Source organism: Schistocerca americana, chromosome 7 (assembly GCF_021461395.2).
Source record: "Schistocerca americana isolate TAMUIC-IGC-003095 chromosome 7, iqSchAmer2.1, whole genome shotgun sequence".
In the NCBI taxonomy this organism is placed as follows: Eukaryota; Metazoa; Arthropoda; class Insecta; order Orthoptera; family Acrididae; genus Schistocerca; species Schistocerca americana.
This window is the reverse complement of record NC_060125.1, coordinates 287,072,990-287,097,754: the sequence shown is the minus strand read 5'-3', so window position 1 is coordinate 287,097,754 and position 24,765 is coordinate 287,072,990.

Here is a 24,765-nt window from a genome sequence, read left to right as displayed (position 1 = left end):
TGTATTCGACGAGTGCCTAAGTGCCCTGTAAGGGCCTGCGTATGGGGGTTGCAGGGCGGCGTGCACTGTATCGTCACTAAGCATCACAGCTTCACACGTGGCTAACTGCTGGCGCACGTATGTTTTAGGCGGAGTGTGTGCTTTCAGAGCAGCTGCTCTCTGCACTCGTATCATCTGTTGTTCTTCCTAGCCAAAGATTGTCCTGCTGTTGGCGATGGAGCTTGGTGTTTGGGCGGCCACTAGTGATGGATGTCTGCAAAGTCAGATCTCTCCAGTAGGCCCTGTCAGATAGCTTCCATATATGGCAGCCTGACGCAAAACAAACTGTTGAAAGGCGACATGATGATACAGGCAGTTCACTCGTACACACATGATTGTTATTGTTATTGAACTCAGGTAGAACATGGGAAGAGCATCACAAACTGTCATCGGGGTCACCAATGTGGGATTTTGGGTCCTTATCGTTATAAATAACAACCCGTTGATCCACTTGTTAAAACAATGAGCACATTTATTGTCACACTTCAGATATATGTCATTAGACATTGAAAGTATCACATAGACAGAACATAATGGCCACCTTGGCCCAAAGAGCTTTTGCGAGCCAGAGATGTTATGGCACGTCAGTGTTGCCACATGTATAATTTGTTGTTAACAATACTTTCAGAATACGAAGTGTTGTTAGTGTTCTGGAGAGTTTGTGAACAGAGTTTTGCAAAACGTTAACTAGTGAATGAAGAAGGAAAATGTATTAACCCTTACCTACTATTGACCATCTCTCAGACTGCTACGAATTTTTGTGTCAAGATATTTCTCACACCCTTGCAAAGCCAAATGGACTCTTCCATGCACCTTCGTATTGGCTGACAAGCTACACATACCAGCATTCTTGCATTGTTGCTGCTCTTTGTTTCCTAATTATTAGCCTTGAGACCTGTCACAGGCATACCACAGTGTTTGCATGCCACGTTTCTGTTGCATGCTACCATTTCTCCATGGTGGGGAAAGCTGGACCTTCTATGCAATGTGTGTTATGTGAGACAGATGTGGATGTTCAAGATCACCCTGTTGAATCTTCAGATGAAGACTTTTTAATGACAGCGATAATGGCCCTGATTGAGATATTTAGTGATCACGACACTAACTCAGATCAGGAAACTGAAAGTGATGAAGCTGTGACAGCTGATGACGATGGAGCTTACTTCTTCAGTAAGAATAGATGTTTTCGATGGAGAAAAAAGCAGCCACCAGCTAACGTGAGAACAAGGCAACACAACATCGTCTTGGAGGTATGGAAACTGTTCATAACACTAGACATTCTAGATTAAATCATTCAATGGACAAATCTGAAAATATCTAACCTTAGTGCACAGTGTGCTAACGATCACTTATCCTATCTACAAGATGTTGATGTCATTGAATTGAAGGCTGTAATTGGTCTATTAGTGTATTCAGCCATTTTCAAGTCAGGGAACGAGCCTGTTTACAGCTTATTTGCAACCAATGGAATGGGCAGAGATTTTTTCAGATGTGCTGTTAGCAAAGAAAGATTTCTGTTTTTATTATCTGAATTACGATTTGACAATCCAGATGATCAGGTGGAAAGAAAGAAAATACACAGATCAGCAGCAATTTCACAAATCTTTCTACGTTTCATCAAAAACAGTCAACTTTGCTACTCTGTCGGTGCAACAGTGTGTGTTGATGAAATACGTGTTCCTTTTCATGGAAGGTGTGAGTTTAGAATGTACATGCCAAACAAACCAGCAAAGTATGGCCTGAAAATTCAATGTTTGACTGACAATCATACAAATTACTTGTACAATGCATACATTTATTCTTCCCAGCCAGGAGAAAGGTCACAGTGTTCCCATACAGGCTGTTCTTTGATTGGTGAAACCAATTGAAAACGCAGGGAGAAATGTTACAGGTGACAACTGGTACTCATCAGCAGAACCAGTCAATGAACTTTCAAAAAAAGGTCTCACATATGTTGGTACACTGAAAAAGAACAAAAAGGAGATTCCACAGAACTTCTTACCTAATAAGAAACATGGTGTGAAGACATCTGTTTAAGGTTTTACAGAAGACATGACTCTGGTTTCCTTCATGCACATGAAGTCCAAAGCTGCAATACTGATCTCTTCTGTGTACCCTTCAGAAAACAATGATCCTGAATCAGGAAAACCTGGGATCATCCTGTTTTATAACACAACAAAAGGTGGTGTGGACTCTTTTGACCAAAGGTGAGCAGCTTATTTGTCAAGTCGACAGCCAAGAAGATGGCCATATGCCATTTTCTTCAAATTAGTGGATGTTTCTTGCAGTGTAAATTGTTATGTGGTACATCATGTTTATTCAAAGGCAGAAGTAATGATGAGATTGAGCTTCATGAAGACTCTAGCTGAACCTCATATGAAGCGTAGAATTTCTATTGAACGCTTGTTGCAAGAGACCATCAGAACATTACTTCACTTACAAGATGAGCCTCAGACACCAAAAGAAGAATTCGAAAACCGAAAAATGTGTGCCTTTTGACCTCCTCGTCTGAAGAGGAAAACAAGATATCCGTGTCAACAGTGTGGTGTCCCAATTTGTTTGGAGTGTTCCAGGAAGGTTTGTGTGAAGTGTTTGCAGGTGGAAATTGACTAAAGTATGATTCAGTGGCACATGAGAACACATATTTAGTTTTTACTTGTAATTTTAGAAGTAAAATGTGGCAAAGTTTCTCCACTCATCAACTTATGGACTAAAATATTCGCTCTACATTGCAAAGATGGGTCATAAACTGAAAGTTGACTTTGCACACAATTTATTGTAAGTCAAGTTAGATTTTTCCACCAATTTGTAATATAATCTTTCTGATGATAATCTGTGTGTGAGTAGAGAGCTAACTATTTGCTGTTAGTTTCGTAACTCATAAAATAAAAATGTACTTCAAATTTCACTTTGTTTTAATTGTCAAAGTGTTTAAAATATTGCATTGTTTTTAAAAAAAATCAAATTTCTACAAAGCCCACCTCTAAGAAGTGTAATGACTGACAGGAAGTCAAGAAACTATATATATTAAGCAAAATTCTGGTTTGATATATAAAATATAAAAATGCAGTCTGTGAGACCCCTCCACAGTAATTGTGTTCTTGTGAATGACCATAGTAGTTAAGGGTTAATTCTAAATGCAGTGGAAAGCCATTATAAGAGCAGGCACTGTGACAGCATTTGTCTCATAGCAAAGTCACAGTAAGCATTAAGAATCAAGAAAAATCTTCAGAAATGCTTGCTAAAGATGTGGAAATTAAGTCATATTGGAGCACAATGCACATTTAAATGATTTCAGAATCATGAAAGTAATAAATTAATGAGAATGAAATGACGGGGGGATATAACTACAAAGTCTTTAATGATAGACTTGTCGTGGATGCAATTGTTGCATTACTTCTTGATGCAAATCCAAGCTTTGACAATATCCACTACTACAAATTTCTTATTAAGAATAGAATATTGGTTAATGTGCAAAATGGTTTCTGTAAAAATAAACTGAAACAGCTATCTTCAATTTTTTGCAACTTGTTCTAAATTCGATAAATAGAAACGAATTAAATTGTGGATTGTTTTTATATTTATCAAAGGTCTTTGATGTCATCGACCATAAGTTGACATTGACCATAAGTTATTGCTTAGGAAGTTATATGCCTATGGGACACGTGGAGTTGCCCACAAATGGTTTGAATCATATCTGTTGGACAGGTATCAGAAGGTGGAGATAAGCCATGCAGATAGGACATCTTCATCAAGATTCGAGAGAGTTTTGTACGGATCTGTATTAGGGCCATTACTGTTTTTAATATTTATCAATAACCTACCAAGTCAACTATCTGAAGCAGAGGCAGTACTGTTTGCTGACGATACAAGTTTGTTTGTTAAAGCAAATAGTGCAGCTGACTTACAGGAAAAAGTCACATTAGCAACAGACGAAGCAGACAGATGGTTTAATGAAAACAGACTAATTGTGAATGCCAAAAAAACAATGTGGATCGACCTCAGACATATTACAAATAAAATAAAAACTAACCTTACAGTAGAACTGGGTAAGTGTAAGACTGAAAAAGCATCATACACTAAATTCTTGGGAGTATGGTTTGATGAACACTTAAGATTGGGAAAGCATGTAATATCATTGAACAAAAAATTAAGTCAAACATGTTATATACTTAGAATGCTTAAAAGATCATGTAATATTAAAACAGTGTTATGTGTTTATTTCTCATTCATGCACAGTTTATTAAGATACAATGTACAGTTTTGGGGGAACAACAGTCTAACAAAACATTCATTTAGACTACAAAAGAAGGCAGTCAGAATAATAAAAAGTATAGGATATAGAGACTCTTGTAGGCATGCTTTCAAAGAATTAAAAACCATGACACTACCATCCTTATACATATATGAAAGCATATGTTTCTTAAAAGCACACGGGGAATTTTCTACATTAAACAGAGAATTTCACAACTACAAAATGAGGAATGGGAATGATTTCCACAGAGAAATTCATAAAACAGCTATGTATCACAAAAGTGTACTATACCAACCCAAAATCCTCTACAGTGCTCTCCCCAAAGAACTAAAAATAATACCAAAACTGCACATATTTAAAAGAGAATTAAAAAACATGTTATTGAGCAATAGTTTTTACAGTATTGAAGAGTTTATGAATAATTGCCAATAAAAGCGCAGTTAATATTTCCCTGACATAATAAATATGTGTAATTGCTCACATTTAAATACTTGCTGTTTCTATGAAAGTGTGAAACAGTGTTAATGTAAGAATGGAAATAATTTTTGATGTGAGAATCACTAGCTTTTTTTTGTATGTTGTTTTCCTACTTGTATATTTTTATGTTAATGTTCTTATGGTTCTATTAAAATTGTAATGTCTAAGTGACAAGTAAATTCAATTAAAAAATTTTCATGTACATGTATTTTAAATTGTAATGTTTATTGACAAGTCCTATGTCATTTTGATGATGTACTACAAGGACACTAATAAATTGAATTGAATTATCTACATCAGGCAAACACTTTGAACGATTTGACATTGGACTACCCTTGGGCCAATGTTCATGGCTGTTTTGACTTCTTTATACACAACACATTGACTTCAGAAACTGATTTGAAACACAATTACACCTTACAGATAGGTAAGGTAAGTTTTGGTTACTGCTAGCTGTGTCCATGTACCTGGATAAACAATTACAGTGATTGTGATTTTTATTGGTTCTGTAAATTACTTTCTGTACAGATATGTACTTGTAACATAGGACAGGTCATTAGGCTTACAATATAGATAATATGAAATATAAAAGTTTCTAAAATAGCTCACACATTAAATATACATAGGACCTTTCACAGTATATATATAATATTACATCATACACAATGACCTATGATGCAGTATATTCATAATATTACACAATACAAAATGACTTATGATACACACAAAAAATAATAATTTTGTGAGCTATAATTAGCTTATATTATACATCAGTGGTTCCTAATTATAGTTAATTTCTTTAAAACTGGTTTCTGTTGCTAGTTATTTTTATGGTGCATGAGATTTATCACTCACAGGATAAACTTTTTAATCACTACTTGCCAATGTAGACAGCTACACTATAAAATTCTCCTTGTATCATAAACTTTTTTAGAGTTGTGGGGAATGTTTTCTCTGTTTTGAGGTCTTGAAATTCCCTTGGCAATGCTTGTATTAACGTGATACCAGAGTATTTGGGTCCTTTTTCAAAAATCTTAAGTCTATGTGGAATGCACCACAGTTGTTTCTGTTCCTTGTGTTGTGTGTATGAACAGTCTCATTAGTCTTCAGTTTTGTGTGATCACATAATGCACTCACAATGGTCTTAAATGTATACAGTGATGGAAACTTTGGAATGTTTAGTTCTTTGAAACAACTTTTACATGATTCTTTTTGCTTCTTTTTCAATATAATTTGAATGGCTTGCTTCTGTAATGTGAATATTCTCTTCATTCCTGTGATAGTTGAGTTCCCCCATACTGTGATTCCATATTGCATGTGTGGTTCAAAAAGTCCATGATAGACAGCGCAGAAGAGGTTTTGGTGAGTATACTGAGCCAGTTGTTTCATTTTAAATATCTTGAGCTTAGCTTACTGGAAACAGTATTTATCTGCTGTTTCCAATTTAGCTCACTGTCTATTGTAATGCCCAAAAACTTAACTGAAGCTACTTCTTCCAGTCCTTTTCAGTTACGAAAACATACATATGTTCTTCTTTTTGTTTATTTTTGAAGACCATGTACATAGTTTTTTCAGATTAATAATTAACTCATTTTCAGAGAGCCATTGTGCTATACTACTGACTGATGTGAATGTATTTTGCTCAAGTGCCTCCAAATTGTTGGAAACATTTAGCACAGTCATATCATCTTCATAAAGTATTCTGATTTAAGTTTCACATTTTTGAATATTGTTCACAAATAAATTGAAGAGAACAGGTCCCATTACAGATCCATAAGGTACACCATACTTAATGCTTCTAATTTCTGATCTGTATACATTATTAATCGTTACATATTGCCTCCTGTTACTTAGATATGATGTTATCCAGTTTGCTGCATGTCCACGAATATCAGCATTCTCTAGTTTCTTTACTAGGACTGTATGATCAACTGTGTCAAACGCCTTGGATAGGCCTTCCTTGGATAGGCCTTGCATAGATCAAGAAAAACTCCAGACACTACCATCTTGTTGTCCAAGGCCTGTATGACTGATTCTGTTAATGATTAAATTGCTGTTTCCGTTGGTTTCCCTTTCTGATACCCGTGCTGTGCTGGAGTTAATACATTATCTTTTTCCAAATAAGCAGTTAGTCTGTTTAGAACGAGAATTTCTAATATTTTGGAGATGCCTGATACTCAAGATACTGGCCTGTAGTTGTTGGGGTCGTCATGCTTCCCCTTTTTGTATACAGGTACTACTTTAACTAATTTGAGTTTATCTGAAAATACTCCTTCTTGGAAAGGGCAGTTGGCAATATCCAGTAGTGGTGTAATTATTTCTGCTGTCACCTGGTTGATTAGGTAGTTTGACACTTCATCATGTCAAGCAGCCTTTTTTGCTTTTAGCTTTTTCATAACATTTGTCAGTTCCTTTTCAGACACTGGTTTTAGGAATATTGAGTGGCTTGGCGTATCTCTCACGGTAGTTTGGTGAGATCTTTGGCTATCATATCCATGCTTTAGTTTTTCTGTTGCATCTGTGTAGTTATCATTCAGGATGTTGGCAATTTTTGTTTTATCTGTGATGATTTTGTTATTTACTGTCATAGTTTCTGTTTCATTTGTTTTCTGTGAGTATTTTTTCCTGTCCCTCTCAGAGTTAATTATATTCCAAGCTGCTCTCATTTTATTTGTTGATTTTGAAATAGTCTCATTAATTGATTTTGCTTTTTCTTGTCTTATCAATTGCCTGTATTTCTTCTGGTGCTGCCTGTAGGTTTCAATATTTTCTCTCTGTTTCATTTCTCTTAAGGTAGATCTCTGTTCTATTATTTCCTTCGTGAGCCACTGCTTATTTTCGAGATTTTTTCTGTTCCTCTTGGTTTTTGGAAATGCTAAATTTAGGTAATGTGTTATGGTGTCTTGGAAAGCACTGTATTTTTCATCTGTTCCCTGGGCTTGAAGTATGTGCATCCACTATTCTTTTCTTAACATCACTTTGAAGATGTTGCTATTTTGTTGGCTGATAAGCCTAAAATCTCATTCTACACTTTTATCTTCCTTTTGTCAGTTCAGATTTCCGTATACTTCACAAATCTGTCCAAAATGATCAGAAATTCCTGTTTCTGTAACCTATGTTGTATATGCATTGCTACGTATATTAGTGATAATATTATCAATAATTTCCTCTGTTTCCAAAGTCGCTATTGTTGGTTCCATAACAGTTGCCTTTGTGTTGTATTGTAGTAGCAGCTCTTCAAATTTTTGCTTTCTCTGTCTCTCTTCCCATATCAAAGTTAAAATCACCACATATTACACAATCTTTCATTTTTTTTCCTAGTAGAATGGACATTTTTTTGAGGAAAGGATTTATTTTGCTACTTGGTGATCATTACACACAGAATACTCTTAACTTGTTGTAGACCATACCCATAATTTCAAAATCTTTTTCTTTGCATTTTGGTTTTGTATGTATCATTCATACTACTATCACAATTTTCTGGTTTGGACAAATATTGCTACTCCTCCATGTCTATATTCTGATCTGCAGAAGTAGTTTACAAGAACATAATTTTTTATGAATTTTTTATGGTAAGACTGCAAATTTCAATTTCTTGTAAGCCATGTTCACTTATACTCTATATGTCTGGGCATATTTCATTTGCAAGTAGTTCTGCTTCTAGTTTTTTATTACCCATGTACTGCAGATTTTGATGCAGAATTCTGAGCTTAATTTCTTTTTGCTTACCAATAAATTTCTCTGTCTCTATTTGAGTAGCATGTTCATGTTTGTTGCCATTAATATTTAACATCCAGTTTTTTGCTTTCTTTGGCTGTACCATAAAAAATCATCTCCCAAATGTTGAGGCTCATCTTTCTTCTTACTAAAGTTCTCGTGGGCACTGATTCAATAGGCTTTCCTTCTTTCCTTTGTGCAGCAGTTTGCTGCTGTTCTTCATCTTTATTTCTTTTGCATTTTGGATTTATTTCCAGTAATATGTGCTCTTCTTCTGCAGTGGGTTTTGGGGTTTTATTTAGTGTCCTTGTTTCTATTGTGGATATGTTACAATTCAGCTCAGTCTCATTAGGCCTAGCTATTTTTTGTTGGTCTTCATCAGTAGTTTTGCCTTTCAGATTAATTTGCAATGATACTGCTTTTTCTGGTGCTGGATATTTTGGATTTTGAATTGGTTCTATCATTTCTACTATGGAGCTCTCAGAATTCACCACTTTTTGCTTTTCAATTACTGTCTTCGTTTCTACTGTGGATATGTTGCAGTTCAGCCCAGTCTCGTTAGGTCTAACTGTTTTTTGTTACTCTTCATCACTGGTTTTGTCTTTTGGATTAATTTCTAGTGACATTATTTCTTCTTCTGCAGCATATGACGGATTTGGATTTGGTCTCATCACTTCTCCTGTGGAGATCTCACAGTACAGCTCACTATTGTCTGATAAGTTTTGGGTAAATGTTTTATTTTTTATATATATGTTAGTTGCTGTTGATGTATTCCTATTTGCCTCACTTAACAACTCTGTTTTCAATCTTTTACACAAAGCAATTTTTCCTACCGACACAGGATGCAGCCTATGCCTTGTGTAATCATTTCTGCTCAGGAAGGTGTTAACATCAATTACTGTAACTTGATCATGATCAACTGGATCTCTCATTATTTGACTGTTTAATTTATAAAGTGAATTGTTTTTGCTTGGAATGTCGTATCTGTATGGAATTGTACACAATATTAATTTCGTCTGAACTGTGTTGTGTATTACTTCATTTACAGCTATTCGAAATAGGTACGGTTTTTCTCCATTGTAGCTGTCATTTGTTCCAGCAATCACTATTAGTTACACTGTCAGTTTTAGTGTAACCTTTGGTCTTTTCACTAATGTTTTTTGTAACTTTGGACCAATGTGCAGCGAATTCACTTTGCTTGAGCTCCTGCCTGTGTCATTTTTTAGTATGGTGCTTCACGATCAAATTTCGTCGTTTCTTCCACATACATGTTTTAGCTGTCTGTAGCTGCCATTCTTGTGATGGGACTTTTCATTTTATGCTCTGGTGTTAACCGGCATTTTTGTCCTGTTAGTCTGTATTTTTACGGAAACCTGGCTGTGTTTACCGATGTGATAGTTCATATTACGAAAATCTTATTCTAAAGTTTTTAAGTCACTAGCTTTCAAGACATAATATCTCTTCCTTCATTCACTTTATATTATCACTTTCTGTTTCATTTCCCTGAATAGTCGTAAACATGGATCCCTTGTGTATTCTATTGCCATGGGCTTGATCCTGACCGTATTTTTTCATGTGATATGGAGAATACATCGCATTTGAATTGTAGCACGAGAACTGTTTTCCTGTTCAGATATTATTGCACTTCGCATACCTTGTCTGTGGCGCATCAGCTTGCATCTTAATTTTAATTCACGTATTTTGTCCGCACTCTACACTCGAGATGTAAATACTGGAAACTACAGAACTTTTACACACTGTTTTCAGTAATTAGAACTCGAAAATTTCGCAAAAACTGTTGCCACTCAAATAAGGAGAAGGGTGACTTCAGAAACTGATTTGAAACACAGTTACAGCTTACTGCTAGGTAAGGTAAATTTTCGATACTGTTAGCAGTGTCCTTGTACCAGGTTAAACAATTGCAGTGACCTGGTTTACACATTTCCTGGGCCTGATACAGTTCTTCTGTGGTCTATGTAGTAAAAAATAATGTCCTGTCACAACAAGGCCAGCTCAACTGACCACATATACTGCCCACTCTGGCCATGTAGTATCTTTGTACCCCAGGACAATTCCAGTCCCAGCCAGTGGGGGGACACATATGGGGGGGTGCACAGGTCATGCCCCCCCCCCCCCCCCCCCGCCCCCCTTATGGGACCCGCCCGCATTGCCAGCCATACCGCCCCCACTGGTCAGCCCGCACGCTATTTGTTCGTTTCTTTCGTCAGTCGACTCGACTGAATCAAGTTATCGTGCACTGGTAGTTGTACTTTCCTATGTAGCATTATCATTTAAAATTCAACATACTTTTGCCCTCACAACTTCTGAAACATGACGGTAATGATCTGGCACATAAATTGACCTACTGTTTTCTGAAGAAGAATCACTCTTTGTGATTAAAAAGAGACTAATTGGAGAGATTGTTCCATAAGAGCAAACCAGTATTAACACCCTTATTGATTGTGATTCTGTTATGCAAGCATTATCTGTTTGTCCTAGATCTGACTATCCTACTTTGCACATGCTGTACAAAATATTTGCTTGTCTACCTGCACCTACTGCTACAGTAGAAAGAAGTTTTTCAACATTGCAGTGTACAAAGACTGACTGAGATTGACAATGAAGGAGGACCGACTTAATGGCTTAGTTCTGCTGAACACTCACCCTGACATTGATGGTCCTATTAGCGATGTAATTAACCAATTTGTCAGGAACAATGGGTGCATAGAATTCATCATTTATGGGAGAGAACCACAATTGTAACTTTTTTTATGTCATAAGATGGCATTGTCTTGTATACGTGTATAATCAGTTTAAAAAAAACTTTCGTAAGCTTTGCATCTGACTTGATTATTTTTATTAAGGTAAAAGTAAGGGTAGCTCAAGATGTCTTTAGCGCCCCCTCCTTGCGGTTTTTCTGTATCCACCACTGGTCTCAGCATACAATCCATAGTCAAGGAACTAAATATCTCCACCATCAAAGTGTGTAACAACATGCACGAAATGGGAATGCATTCATTCAGATGTCAGAAGGTACAAGATCTATTGGCTGCTGGTTTTCCCCAGTGTGTGGAATTCTGCTAATGACATCTAAACCAAGTTTTAAACACCCCTAACCTTCAGCTATGCATTTTATTCATTGATAAGGCACTGTTACCAAGGGAAAAAAATATTCAGTAGACATGACAACCTTGCCTGGGACCTGGAAAATTCTGAGGCAGCTTATGTGTTCCAGCATCAACAGAGATTTATCATGAATGTGTGAGCTGATATTGTTCACAGTCATCTGATTGGGCTCTGTCTTCTGCCTAATACACTTATAATTAGTGGAGGCAATAACTGCATCTTTGCATGTGAAATGTTGGAGAATTCCTCATTAGCAGCCATGCAAAGTTGTGGCTCCAACACAATGGGGCCTCACCACACTTTACCTTTGATGTAAGACAACATTTGAATTGGGAGGGGTGAGCCAATACCATAGCCACCATATTAGTTTGACCTCACTCCTACAGAATTAATTTGTGGGAAGAGATGAAGTGCTTGGTATGCAAGACACCGACAGATGCTCCAGAAGTACGAGTTACTCGTTTGCCCAAAGCTGCAGCCATTATTTATGAAATATCTAGTTGTTTTGAACATTTTAAACAATTGTTAGTACGCAGATGCCAGTTCTGTAAATATAAATGGATGACACTTTCAGTAACATCTCAAAAACAATACACATCACTTAGCAGTTTGAACACTGTCTCTGAACTAAATCTGATAGAACACTACCATACCAAACCAGCATCTGTAGCTTATAGCCAGACAAGCCAGGAGGCTGCCACCATATTCCATTGCCAAAAGCTGGAAAGTTGCTCTTGGGCACAGAGGTGAGTGGGTTGTTTAATGTCCAGCCTTGCCACTGCTGCCGGGGCTGGAACATTGTTGATGCACCTTGTTACAATGGCCAGGCAGGTGCAGTGATGACCTGGATTACACAATGCCTGGGTCTGACACTGTTCTGCTTCTGTGGTCTATGTTGTCAAAAATGATGTACTGTCACAACAAGGCCAGCTCAAATGGCCATAAATACTGTCCACTCCAGCCATGTATTATCTGTCATCAAGTGCAGCCTACATTGAGAAGCACTTCAAGCCAGTCATTGACATGATGTGAGTCTTCCAGCCTTCAACTACTATGTGCTGCATCAAGGAGCCATGGGTCTACAGGCTGTGCCTAGTCTTTATGCTGTTGGGAGTTGAACTGGTGCCTCCCAGCTGGGGTCCTACTGCTGGCTGGACCGATTCCAGGATGCCACTTGGGAGTCTTTAGTTCACAGACTGCACCTGAGAGTGCCTCATTCCTGACCTCCTGTTGGAGTTTTAACATTTTCATGCTTTTGCAGAAGCAAGCTGCTGGCGCTGCTTCAGCTGTATGGCTGCAGGGACACGTGACTTTTACCACTGGCATTTGTGCACAACCAATCCATCAACAGTGTTGTACTGATCCTGGCTTGGCTGCCTGAAGGCATCACATGCCATTGAGATGAAGCTTATGGCTGCTAGATAAATTCTACAAAATAAACTTATTATAAACTTATTATTTTCACTGCCTGTATGATTCCATGACAGTAAAGGATCTGGTTCTCTGTGCTCATTGCCCTGTCTGCCATCCTGGAACATCATCACAACTTGCTATGAGGTCTATACAACTTGGACCATCGTGACCCTCTCACACCTGGTGACACAAGTGACCAGCAACATTTAGCAACATTGTTTGTGGGCTGGCCTGCATAAATATCAGCACTGCACTGGAGGAAGAAAAACTATCTTTCTTGGCTGAGATTCCTTAAAGTATTGCCCAATGGCAGGCAGATTGGTCTGGTGGATCCATTTAAAAATGAAGTGTGTGAAGGTTAACGAGGGTATAAACATGGATGAGTTCAGAGGACCTGCAAAGGAAGATTATGCCAGTATGCATCTGGTTAGATACACTTGGTGTAATTTATTAGGTCATAGTGCCCCTGTATGGAGTCATTCTTATTGGTATGCTTCACATGTAGACACTGTGGACAGTATGCCAGGCAGTATGATTAGTGCACATGTTTAATTATCAGGCAAAAAGACTGAATTGCATTGTGGTATTGCTAGAACTAAGTGACTTGTTGATGCTGTTTTATTTATACAACAGTATGTGCTAGTACATTAGATAAAGGCTTCACAATAAGTGAGTCAATAGAAAATGTGGATATCACCCAGAAAGCAGTTCAGTTTTTAATGAAACAGGTAGCTCAACTGAGAGAGGATAATACAGGGCTGTATATGTAGTTAGATGCTGTGAAAGAGGACAGAACTTGATACAGTTTAACAGTTCCCACTCTGTCACTAGCATAGTTGATTTTTCTCCAGGCAAGACAGTTGAGGGTGTTTTGGCATTCATGGATAACCTGTTGACAGCTGCAAAACTGGGATTTTGGATAGGTGAAAAGTTGTTACAAGTTACATTTGATAAGGGGGCACAAAAACTTATCTAATGTACCCTGAGGATCTGAAAAATTGTCAGTCGTTTGATGAACTGAGGAGGCTAGTACAGTGATATACTTACATATACATCTGAATGGATATTCTGCAAATCACACTTAAGTACCTGGCAGTGGGTTCATCAAAAGGCCTTCACAATAATTCTCTGTTATTCCAATCTCGAACAGTGCACAGAAAAAACTAACAGCTATATCTATCCATGTGAGCTCTGATTTCCTTTATTTTATTATGATGATCATTTCTCCCTATGTAGGTCAGCATCACAAAATATTTTTGCATTCAGAGGAGAAGGTTGGAGATTGAAATTTCCTGAGAAGATTCTGCCGCAGCGAAAAACGCCTTTGTTTTAATGATTTCCACCCCAAATCCTGTATCATGTGAACGGCACAAAATGTGCTGCTCTTCTTTGAACTTTCTTGTTGTGCTCCATTAATCCTACCTGGTAAGGATCCCAGACCATACTCCAAAAGAGAATGGACAAGTGTAGCATAGGCAGTCTCTTTAGTACATCTGTTACATTTTTAAGTGTTCTGCCAGTAAAATGCGGGCTTTGGTTTGCCTTCCCCACAACGTTATCTATGTGTTCTTTCAAATTTAAGTTGTCCATAATTGTAATTCCTAGGTATTTAGTTGAATTTATGGCCTTTAGATTAGACTGATTTGTCATGTAACTGAGGTTTAACAGATTCCTTTCAGCACTCGTGTGGATGACCTCACACTTTTCATTTCTAGTTTTTGTGCCATACAGATATCTTTTCTAAATTGTTTTGCAATTTGTTTTGATCTTTCGATGAATTTACTAGATGGTAAATGACAGCTGCTCAGATTGTCTCTTAAATCGTTAATATAGGTAAGGAACAGTAGAGCGGCTATAACACTACCTTTTTACTAGATGACTTTCTGTCAGTTACTACAAACTGAGACCTCTCTGACAGGAAATCAAAATCCAGTCCCATAACTGAGATGATATTCCATAAGCATGCAATTTCACCAGAAGCCACTTGTGTAGTACAGCGTCAAAAGCCTTTTGGAAATCTAGAAATACGGAATCAATTTGAAATACCCTGTCAATAGCACTCAACACTTCATGTGAGTTAAGAGCTAGTGTAGCTGCAGATACCATTGCAAGGAGTTGAATGGGGTACCGAAGAAGCATAAAAGATCTATCCAAGGTTTTGTGACAGGATACCAAAAATTAATGTTAATGCCAATGAATTAACAGATAGTGATGACATAAACAGGATCCTTCTGCAGGAAGCAGAGCGAAGTCTAGATACATTTTTATGCGATTTGCCACACAAAGTGTCAAGAAAGGTGTGCACAGAACTGCTTGGCTGGGATCATAGGCATAGCAACAGCTTTTACGAGACTGGAAGAGGAGGAGATTAGTGTTCAACATCCGATCGACGGTGAGGTCATTAGAGATGGAAAGAATAAGATTATAGAAGTAAACAGCATAATGAGAAGGGACAGAGTAAATAATTAACTATTAATCAATAACAGGAGCCCCAGATCCACCATGTGGCACTTGCTGTAAATGTTAATGCCGTAAAAATGTATGCAGAGGTGGAATGTTGCTTAATCGACACAGTAAACAGTAGTGAACATAAATTTTTGTTAGACACAGGTAGTCAAGTGTCTGTGGGAAGTTGGGACCTTATGGAAAATAGTCATGCAGGATTGTGTGCACAGAACCCATAGAAATGCCAACTCTGGAGGCGATCTGTTCAACAGTCATTCGGCGATCCCCCAAAACAATTCTCTCCACTTTCTCGATCATGTCGTCAGACCGGCTTGTGCGAGCCCGAGGTTGTTTCGGTTTGTTTGTCACACGATGTTCTGCCTTCATTAAACTGTCGCACCCATGAACGCACTTTCGACACATCCATAACTCCATCACCACATGTCTCCTTCAACTGTCGATGAATTTCAATTGGTTTCACTCCACGCAAATTCAGAAAATGAATGATTGCACGCTGTTCAAGTAAGGAAAACGTCGCCATTTTAAGTATTTAAAACAGTTCTCATTCTCACCTCTGGCGGTAAAATTCCATCTGCTGTATGGTGCTGCCATCTCTGGGACATATTGACAATGAACGCGGCCTCATTTTAAAACAATGCGCATGTTTCTATCTCTTTCCAGTCCGGAGAAAAAAAATCGGAGGCCTTAGAACTTGAATGCACCTCGTAGAACCGAAAAGAGTTCAGACAAAACGAAGAAGTATTGATTGTACTGTGTCTATGTATACCTCAACAGTTGTACAATTACAGAGGCATATCCAGTACTAAGAATGATAAAAACTCTTAACAGTTTAGGAAAATTTTGGTTTTCCACTATAGATCCAAGCAGTGGCTGTCACTGATTGGAAGTAGAGTCAGAGGACTGGTAAAAATCTGCATTTCCAGTGCCTTGGGGTCATTAGCAGCAAATGCTGTATGCTTTGAAAAATACACCAGTTGTGTTTGAACAGTTGTTGGAGAGAGTTTTGAGGGGACTGAAGCCAAAACATTGTACAGTGTATCTAGGTGGTATTACTGTGTTTGCGAAGGATACGAGAGAGCATTTACAATGACTGAAAGAGGTTTTAAGAAATTATGCTCACGCAACTAACTTTTAGTGTAGAGAAGTAACATTTTGCACTACAAGAAGTGAATTACTTGGGACCTGTAATTAATCAGGATGGAGTAAGAACAAATCCACGACTGGTGGCTACTGTATGGAGTTTTCCTGCATTTCAGTCAAGCGAGGAATTGCTGTATTTTTTTTGGGTTAGCTAATTGCTGTAGATAATTTGTCTCAGGATTTACAGAAATAGCATGACCTCCTATGAAAGACAGGTGTGAAGTTCCAGCACACTGGATTGCGAAAATGCATCTGAAAAATTTAAGAAATTGCTGACAAATAGGCTACTAATGGTCCTTCTGGATTACAGGAAAGAGTTTGGATTATTGTAGGTTGTGGTGTAAGTCATGACTTAGATAGTAGGGAACATTCAGTCATCTACATACCACAACAACTGTACGTAGCAGTAAGGAACTACTCTACCACAAAAAGACTATGCTAAACCTGATACATAGTGTAAAATATTTCTGCTGCCATTTATGTGGGCATAAGCTTAAGGTGAGAATGGCTCACATGGCACTGAAGTGCTTATTGGTATTAAAAAATCAGTCACACAATGGGTGCTGAAATTGAGTGAATTTGATTTCGAAGCTGTTCATAAACCTGGTAAGAAACACAGTAATGCAGGTGGCCTCAGTGGAAAGATTGGTATAACAACAAAACTAGGCTGTAGCATTGTGAAGTGTCAACTAGTGCAAGTTACTGATATGGATTGCAAATTATTTGCAATGCAACCACAGGTTGTCATATATGACAGTTTATTGCACAAGATGACGAAGCTTGATCTGCACTGTGAAAAATGTTAAAACAAGCTCGTTATCATGTGTTACCTGTTCATGGCAGGTGTAGAACCATGGACTGAATAGTAGCTAAACAGTACTGGTGGGGTACACATAGATAACACATAGATCAATATTTAAAAAACTGTGTGCCACATGAACAGTGTGTGGAATCAAGCCAGCATCATGTTCTGCTGTAGAGGTTATCAGATGCCAATAAACCTTTTGGAATGATTGAGATGGCTTTTTTAGGACCGTTTAGCCAGACATCAGCAGAGAACCACTATTATTCTTCCCATTACAGGCAAATTCTCACACTATGTAGGGATGATGCATACGTATGATACATACGTAGGGATGGTCACTATCTCGAATCAGCAAGCTGAGACAGTAGGACATGTGATGGTGAATGATTTGTTACTAAAGTTTGGTGCTCTGAAAATGATAGTCACATATTAGGGCATCAACTTTACATCAGAAGTGATGAAGAAGTACAGCCTAGGTCTTCGAATCTGCTCCAGTCCGGAATCCCTGAACCATTACACCAACAACCTGAAAACAGCTTTCGCATCCCGCAACTACCCTCCCAACCTGGTACAGAAGCAAATAACCAGAGCCACTTCCTCATCCCCTCAAACCCAGAACCTCCCACAGAAGAACCACAAAAGTGCCCAACTTGTGACAGGATACTTTCCGGGTCTGGATCAGACTCTGAATGTGGCTCTCCAGCAGGGATACGACTTCCTCAAATCCTGCCCTGAAATGAGATCCATCCTTCATAAAATCCTCCCCACTCCACCAAGAGTGTCTTTCCGCCGTCCACCTAACCTTCGTAACCTCTTAGTTTATCCCTATGAAATCCCCAAACCACCTTCCCTACCCTCTGGCTCCCACCCTTGTAACCACCCTCGGTGTAAAACCTGTCCCATGCACCCTCCCATCACCACCTACTCCAGTCCTGTAACCCGGAAGGTGTACACGATCAAAGGCAGAGCCACGTGTGAAAGCACCCACGTGATTTACCAACTAACCTGCCTACACTGTGAAGCTTTCTATGTGGGAATGACCAGCAACAAACTGTCCATTCACATGAATGGACACAGGCAGACAGTATTTGTTGGTAATGAGGATCACCCTGTAGCTAAACATGCCTTGGTGCACGGCCAGCACATCTTGGCACAGTGTTACACCGTCCGGGTTATCTGGATACTTCCCACTAACACCAACCTGTCAGAACTCTGGAGATGGGAACTTGCCCTTCAGTATATCCTCTCTTCTCGTTATCCGCCAGGCCTCAACCTCCTCTAATTTCAAGTTGCCGCCACTCATACCTCACCTGTCTTTCAACAACATCTTTGCCTCTTTACTTCCGCCTCGACTGACATCTCTGCCCAAACTCTTTGCCTTTACAAATGTCTGCTTGTGTTTGTGTATGTGCTGATGGATATGTGTGTGTGTGCGAGTGGATACCCGCCCTTTTTTCCCCCTAAGGTAAGTCTTTCCGCTCCCGGGATTGGAATGACTCCTTACCCTCTCCCTTAACACCCACATCCTTTTGTCTTTCCCTCTCCTTCCCTCTTTCCTGACGAAGCAACTGTTGGTTGCGAAAGCTAGAATTTTGTGTGTATGTTTGTGTTTGTTTGTGTGACTATCGACCTGCCAGCGCTTTTGTTTGGTAAGTCTCATCATCTTTGTTTTTAGATATATTTTTCCCACGTGGAATGTTTCCCTCTATTATATATATATCTAAAAACAAAGATGATGTGACTTACCAAACGAAAGCGCTGGCACATCGATAGACACACAAACAAACACAAATATACACACAAAATTCTAGCTTTCGCAACCAACGGTTGCTTCGTCAGGAAAGAGGGAAGGAGAGGGAAAGATGAAAGGATGTGGGTTTTAAAGGAGAGGGTAAGGAGTCATTCCAATCCCGGGAGCGGAAAGACTTACCTTAGGGTGAAAAAAGGACGGGTATACACTCGCACACACACACATATCCATCCACACATACAGACACAAGCAGACATATTTAAAGATATATGTGTGTGTGTGTGCGAGTGTATACCTGCCCTTTTTTCCCCCTAAGGTAAGTCTTTCCGCTCCCGGGATTGGAATGACTCCTTACCCTCTCCCTTAAAACCCACTTCCTTTCGTCTTTCCCTCTCCTTTCCTCTTTCCTGATGAGGCAACAGTTTGTTGCGAAAGCTTGAATTTTGTGTGTATGTTTGTGTTTGTTTGTGTATCTATCGACCTGCCAGCGCTTTCGTTCGGTAAGTCACCTCATCGTTGTTTTTATATATAATTTTTCCCACCTGGAATGTTTCCATATATATATATATATAGAGAGAGAGAGAGAGAGAATGATAGGGATAATTTATTGCCATATATTGTAGCAATTCTAAAACTCTTGAAAGTACAGGCCTGTCATCATATGAAGTGGTATATGGTTTAAAAATGCTGTCACCATTGGAAGCAACCAAACCTAAGGAAAAGAAAAACGATGAGCCATGAAAACATTAAGAAAAGTATGGGAACAGATGCATAATACCAATAGCAAAGCCCTTTAATATCAAGAGAGGAAGGGACAGTGCAGTGCTATGCTACTGTAAAATCTGTGCAGATCAATGGATGACGCTGACATTCCCATACATCCCAAAGCGGAAAATGAAGAAATTCTTCAGATGGTATCATGGTCCATGTCAGTTTATTAAGAAGGCCTCAGCAGTGAATGTCAAACTGCAGTTGTCAAGCACATGACTGTTGTGCATGTTGGATGTTTATGTCCTTTTAGGGGTGCATCAAATTCACTGCCACCATACTGGCGGCAGCACTCCCAAAGAAGGGGGAGGAGATAGAAAGAAGAAGGAGAAACAAATGCACCTGTGCAGGCTACATGCACATTACCATATCTGTCGAGATCACGAAAGTAGCAGCATAATGAGAAATTTATGTTTGTTTTATGGGTGTATTTATTGTGCTGTGTACCACAGAAATCAAAGTGTGGAAAAATTGTACAAATGATGAAAGCTATTGTGGTATTGTGGTTGATGATATATGGAGAAAATAACCAATAACCTATCATTGGTTATTCTGCAGATGATGTGCATGTATTTAAGTTAGATTATAGATCACAGTAATTAAAGGGTTTGCTGGGTTTTCTGCGTAATGGCAGATGGTGGGAATACAATTCTGTTTATTTTGTGGGGGATATAATTGTGGGTGTTATTTTGTAGATAATGGGACTAAGATTGAGGAAGGGAGAGCGATAATGGCTTTCTTCCTCCAGGTAACATCACCAATTAGAATGATTGCTGTGCTGCTCCCCTACAATTGCAAAGGGGTGTGTGTCTTGCTGTACTGATCACTGAAGTAAGGAGTGCTTTTTATCAGGGAGCAAGATGTCATGACCAACCACCAGTGGATATTGAGACTAACTTACAATGTTTGCAGAGTAATAAGCAAGGTACAGAGGTGGGTGCACCTTTTTCACAGCTGCTCCCAGAAGGTGGGAAGAAAGGGACATTAAGAGAGACAAAAGAGGTATATCAGGTACTGCATCTCTCATACAGTGACTACAGAACCAATTCCCAGTATCAAGCACCAATGCCCAGTATGTGTTCTATACAATTCATCCATTACCTACAAGATGAGGGACTTTGTAAAAATTAGTGCAGATAAGGAGAAAACAGATACTACTGGTCACACCAGGACGGAAAACCATGCAGTTATACTGGTGAACAATATTCCTGCCTGAACAGGAGCACGTGTGGTAGAATTATTCTTAAGAGGAGCAGGAACAGAAGGATTTCCATGGGTCTTACAAGGCCCACAACCTTATTTCCAGAGAGTGGGTCCACACTGGGTATATTCCATATATGATTCACTGGAAGTTATTGTGAATTGTTAGGAGCAGGGAGGACGTAAAAGTACAGAATGGATGGAGTTGAAAAATAGCTGTATGTTGATCAACAATTCAACTTGCGGTATTTTTGGGCCAGTGTCTCGTCTCCCAGCAACTATAACAGGCAATATGATTTTAAACATAACCCATCCTCTACTGCACTGGCATAACAAATTTTTAATACACTACCTGTCCAAAATCTGACCCATATGCACAGTACCTTGAAACCCAACCTCCTTAACTATCTGCAAAAGATTATAGCATCACAAAAGAGGGATATTAGTGTGGAGTAAAAACTTCAGTATGCTCGACAATATCAGGGTAATTACCACCACAAACTCATGGTGACAGATGTCTCAACTTCGAGTACCATCTTGCTCTTGGTTCTCATTTGTGTAGCTTATGATTGTTTACATTTATTTCTAAAGTGGAAAACTGTCTATCCTCCTGAAGTCCCTGTATGCCTTGTACAGACCAAGTAGGTCACCCTTAGCAAATAAACAGTCATAAGTATACCAGTCTTGAAGCAGTAAAATGGACTGGGTTAGGATAGACGAAAAGTGAACATAAATGTAAAAAATTATAAGATTTATTGAAAAGCTATATTCAGAAATAATACTAGTTTGAGATCTGGTGAAGTGGATCTTTTGAAGAGGTGGATAATATTATGCTACTATCTTTCCAAACCAGCATCTGTAGCCGGCAGTCAAGTGAGCCAGAAGGTTGCCACCACATTCCAATGCCAAAAGTTGGAAAGATGCTGTGTTAACATGAGCCAGTTAACACATGTCTAGCTGTGCTGTGCTGTTGCTGCCTGTGACCTCGATTAGACCATGCATGGGCGTGGTATTGCTCCACTTCTGTGGTATGTGTGATCAAAAGTGACATCCTGTCACAACGGGGCCTGATAAGAGTGGGAATAAATATTGTGCATTCGAGCCATTGATTTATCTGTTGTCAGCTGCAACCTACCTAGAGAAGTGCTCCAAACTAGTCATTGATCTGATGTGAGTCTTCCAGCCTCAACAGTTTCTTGGTGCCGTTTATGGCAGCCACAGGTCTATGGGATGTGCCTATTTCTGATGCTGACAGGAAATGGAATGGTGGCTCCCAGGTGGAGGCCTACACCTGGCTGATCTCAGCTGACTCAAGAAATCCACCCAGCGATTTTCAGTTCGCAGACTGTGCCTGAGGGCACCTTGTTCCTGGTCTGCTGCCCCCAGCTGTTGGCGTTTGGCACTTCATGCCTTGCTGTTGGCAAGCCACTATCACTGCTTTGGTTACAGGACCGCTGATGCAAGTGACTCCAATTGATCTCGTCCGTGCACAACCAGCATGCCACCAGTATTGTGCTGACATGTTCTTGGCTACCTAAAGGAATTGCACGCCATCGAGATGACACCTTTGGCTGCTGGATGAATTCTGTTAAATAAAATTGTTATTTTTACTGGTTGTGTGGTTCCACGATGGCCAAAGAGCTGATTTTCCATGGTCACTGTGCTGTCTACGATCCTGAAACATCATTGCTATGTGCTATAAAGTCTGTAATGCTCAGAATATGTGGACTCCGCAACACATCAACACGTTTGTGGACCTCCAGCGAGGAAACCAAGCAACTGTGACATTTTTTGTCACATAAAAAGTTTCTTTTTACCTCCTCTGAACACACTGAAATTTGGTATACATAGTCTTTATACAATTTAAAATTTAAAGATATATTCTACCTACTATGTTTTATACCACGGGAGGGCAACCGGCATCCCGTGGGCTGGATTCGGCCACTGATTAGTTTTAATTCGGCCCGCTAAAGAAATTCGTGTGAGAGAGAGAGAGAGAGAGATAGAGAGAGAGAGAGAGAGAGAATGAGTTAAGGGCCCTTCACACGTTTAATTTTGTTGCCAGTATGTCAATATAATGACTGTCTCATAGCGAGTATTGTAGTATTGATGCCGAACAAAATATTCTCAGTACTGCCAATACAGATTGAGCGTGCGGGGGCGAGTTTTGTCGGTTTTACAATTCTCCGTTTTGATGCTCGCAATTTTTCCAGTTTTGCTTCTGTAATACAGCCGATGTACCGAGTGATCAAAAAGTCAGTATAAATTTGAAAACTGAATAAATCACGGAATAATGTAGATAGAGAGGTACAAATTGACACACATGCTTGGAATGACATGGGGTTTTATTAGAACCAAAAAACTACAAAAGTTCATAAAATGTCCGACAGATGGCGCTTCATCTGATCAGAATAGCAATAATTAGCATGACAAAGTAAGACAAAGCAAAGATGATGTTCTTTACAGGAAATGCTCAATATGGCCACCATCATTCCTCAATAATAGCTGTAGTCGAGGAATAATGTTGTGAACAGCACTGTAAAGCATGTCTGGAGTTATGGTGAGGCATTGGCGTCGGATGTTGTCTTTCAGCACCCCTAGAGATGTCGGTCGATCACGATACACTTGCGACTTCAGGTAACCCCAAAGCCAATAATCGCACGGACTGAGGTCTGGGGACCTGGGAGGCCAAGCATGACGAAAGTGGTGGCTGAGTACACGATCATCACCAAACGACGCGTGCAAGAGATCTTTCACGCGTCTAGCAATACGGGGTGGAGCGCCATCCTGCATAAACATTGTACGTTCCAGCAGGTTTTTATCAGCCAGGATGGGGATGATTCTGTAACATATCGGCATACCTCTCACCCGTCATGGTAGCAATTACAAAACCAGAATAACACATTTCCTCGAAGAAAAAAGGCCCGATAACTGTAGATGTGGCAAATCCAACCCATACCGTGACTTTCTCATCGTGCAATGGAGTTTCCAGGACAGTTCTAGGATTTTCGGTAGCCCAAATTCTGCAGTTGTGGGCGTTGACAGACCCTCGGATCGTGAAATGAGCTTCGTCGGCCCACAACACGTTACTGAACAAATCGTCATCTTCCGCCATCTTTTGAAACGCCCACACTGCAAATGCCCCCGCTTCACTAAATCACCAGGTAACAGTTCATGATGTCGATGGATTTTGTACGGATAGCATCGGAGGGTACGCCTAAGTGCCAACCAAACAGTAATGTATGCAATGCCGGTGCGACGTGCAACTGCACAAGCGCTGACTTCCCCGTGCATAGACAAACCTGCTACAGTCTCCATTTTTTCCTGAACTGTCTCAGCGGCATTACGCCTTGTGCTCGGTGGCCACTACAGGGTCTATCGTCGAAACAACCCGTGGCTTCGAACTTCGAAATCATTCTCGCCACAGCTCCATTTGTCCTATGGCGATAGGATCGTAACGCTGAACTTGCACATTCCCCATTCCCAGCTTCACTAAAAGCGCCTTTTCAGGTAACGTCAACATGCTGCGACTGCTGGTGCATCTGATTCTCTCTCTCATTACAGCTCTGTTTATACACAATTTTCATGCGCAGTCACTGACCTTTTGCT